This window comes from Sinocyclocheilus anshuiensis, unplaced genomic scaffold (genome assembly GCF_001515605.1).
Source record: "Sinocyclocheilus anshuiensis isolate Anshui unplaced genomic scaffold, SAMN03320099.WGS_v1.1 scaffold204, whole genome shotgun sequence".
Lineage (NCBI taxonomy): Eukaryota > Metazoa > Chordata > Actinopteri > Cypriniformes > Cyprinidae > Sinocyclocheilus > Sinocyclocheilus anshuiensis.
The window spans coordinates 903738-906749 of record NW_015557064.1 but is presented as its reverse complement, the minus strand read 5'-3'; the positions used below and the strand labels follow the sequence as shown (position 1 = coordinate 906749).

The 3012-nt window shown below is 36.7% G+C and overlaps 1 pseudogene; it reads right to left on the bottom strand.

Moving 5' to 3' along the window:
* Positions 1-228: 228 nt before the first annotated feature.
* The window catches only part of LOC107676559 (N(4)-(Beta-N-acetylglucosaminyl)-L-asparaginase-like), a 2986-nt pseudogene continuing 202 nt past the window's right edge, over positions 229-3012 (bottom strand).

Genomic DNA, 3012 nt, shown 5'->3' with positions numbered 1-3012 from the left:
AGGCCATGATTGACAAGGGCCAGTGGAGGGAATTTGGCCAGGACACCGGGGTTACACCCCTACTCTGCGAAAAGTGCAATGGGATTTTTAATGACAACAGAGAGACAGGACCTCAGTTTAATGTCTCATCCGAAGGACGGTGCTTTTTGACAGTATAGTGTCCCCTTCACTATACTAGGGCATTAGGACCCACGCAGACCACAGGGTGAGCACCCCCTGCTGGCCTCACTAACACTTAATGACTAGCTTTTCCACCGAACTCAACCCTTGGTTCCAGAACGTGTATGGAAATTCCACTGAGGATGCAGCTCCAACCTCTCCCTGTTGTGAGAAGACCATTTTAGAAACAATGATCAGCTGCAATTAATGGTATAAGCTGCTAAAAATGACATTTTATCAAGAGAAACGATAAAGAACCCCTACAAATGTGTAAGTTCAAACTGCATATAAGCAATATTTATTATATTAAGGTCAGGAACAGTGGACCATATCAGAATCAGAATCAGAATCAGAATGAGCTTTATTGCCAGGTATGTTTACACATACGAGGAATTTGTTTTCGTGACAGAAGCGTCCACAGTGTAACAGAATGACAGTGACAGAACAAAAAACACAGATAATAAAAAATAGAACAAGTAAATAAGGAATAAAAATATATAAATTGACAGTTGTATGTGCAGGTATATTGCAATAGACAGTTTTTGTATGTACAGGTACTGTATATTATGTGCATATTTGAGGTGTAGACTGAGTATGTGTGTTAGATAAATAAGTGTATGAGTGAATAAATAGTGTGTGTTCCACAGTTATTGTTAAGTGTTCATGAGATGGATGGCCTGAGGGAAGAAACTGTTCCTGTGTCTGGTCGTTCTGGTGCTCAGTGCTCTGTAGCGTCGACCAGATGGCAACAGTTCAAAGAGGGAGTGTGCTGGATGTGAGGGGTCCAGAGTGATTTTGCCAGCCCTTTTGCTCACTCTGGATAAGTACAGTTCTTGGAGAGAAGGGAGGGTTGTACCAATGATTCGCTCAGCAGTCCGGACTACCCTCTGTAGTCTTCTGAGGTCAGATTTGGTAGCTGAGCTGAACCGGGGCCGGCTGGTCAGCACAAGATTTCAGACAGGCTGGTGTAACACAGTCTGGGCCTGGTGCTTTTTTCCTTTAAAAAGCAATATAAAAGGTGTTTACCTTCACATTCAAAGAAATAAGCCCAATTTCAAAGCATTTATCACCACTTGTTCTCCTCTGAATGCCGGCAAGCACAGCGTGACAGGCTTCATTGGGAGATGAGCCCTTGATAGCAGACAAAAGATGAGAGAAATGTGAGCCAGATCTAATTTACTACAGCACAAATATTTTTCTAATGGTTTAATGAGATTTTCATTGACCGCCTTCACTTTACACAACCTCTATTGTCAAAAACACAACCATTAGGATATCCAGATCCTCACAGTACTTAACATGAAATTTTCTACTGTGTGCAAAATGTTTTTGACTAATGCAAATTACACCTTCACATTTTGATACATTTGGACATAATCCTATGTATTATTATTGAATTAAATAATACACAACTGAATATTTATCCAAGGTGATATTTTAATTTATACCAAAGCAGAATTAAATACTTGTCTCATCAGCTGCACAACATGAAAGCTTGGGCAATAGCACATGATTTTGTCTCCATCACCTGTAGCTGTGGACAGAAGTCCTATATACCAAATATATATAGGTATATTCTCCTCCAAGTGTAAAGTCTCCAAATGGTCTATATACTGCATGTTCAATAGTACAATGTAATATTTACTGAGCAAAGAAACAATGCCTTAGTACAAGAACAAGCTCAGATGCAATGTAAAAAAATACCTGTTGCGGCCGGCACCCACCTGAAAATACAGAGAACATGGTTGTAAATTGTCATACTTTTAATCCTTGTCATACAAATTAATAGAATTTGATAGTAAAGAAATAGGCTATGAGTTGAATGATACAAAAAGCCCTGCATAATCAAATGACTTTTAAAGTTCCACAACTTACTGTATGGTCAGCATATAGACCACAGCCTGGAAGTGGAGAATCTCCCACCCGCCCTGGAGATTTGAAGGGTGCTCCTGATGTGGAAACTCCTGCACAATATGTGTACATTTAGGCATATACAAATGTTTGTCGTTAAATAACAGAATTTGTACATAAATACTTGCCAAATGTCAAACCAGTATAATTATACTCATGACTACATTAGTACATCTGTGTTCAATATTATTGTAGAAATTAAGATGACTTCAGAGAAAACAACAATGGACAATGTAAACATTTTCAACCTTATCTACTGTTATGTTACCACTTAGATCAAGAGCTATAAGACCTATGAGAACGTAAACAAAATTAAGCTGCAATATGTGGGAAATACACTGCTTAACTAATATAAAGCCATCCAAACTGCATGTTATAAACCCAATATATAATAAATTATATACAATGGATGGATATGCAATGTTTATTCATAATCAGAACATTAAAACAACATTGATTGTGTGCTAAATGTAAAAGTTTCACTTTATTACATTAAGCCATACTTTGCCAAAGTACTTTTTTGAGTCATCGGACCCACTGATTCACTCATCGAGAAAGCTTTCAAATTATATGAATCTCTTACCTATTGTATCATGCCCACCTCTAACAGGTTTATTTTTTCAAGGAATTCCTTTTGGAATTTATAAAAACACACAGAAAAATTTAATTAAAATCAATTAGCATGTATCTATTCTTTCTAGGGATTGAAATAATAGAAGAAACAGTTGTGTGTGGTGTGTGTGAATACCCGGTAAGCAGTATTTAGAAATGTAAAAATACAAATTTCTATATAGTTTTCTTTTTTTCAATTTCAAATTTTTTTTTATGTTTAAAGGGGTCATATGATGCTGCTAAAAAGAACATTATTTTGTGTATTTGGTGTAATGAAATGTGTTTATGCGGTTTAAGGTTCAAAAAACATTATTTTCCACATACTGTACA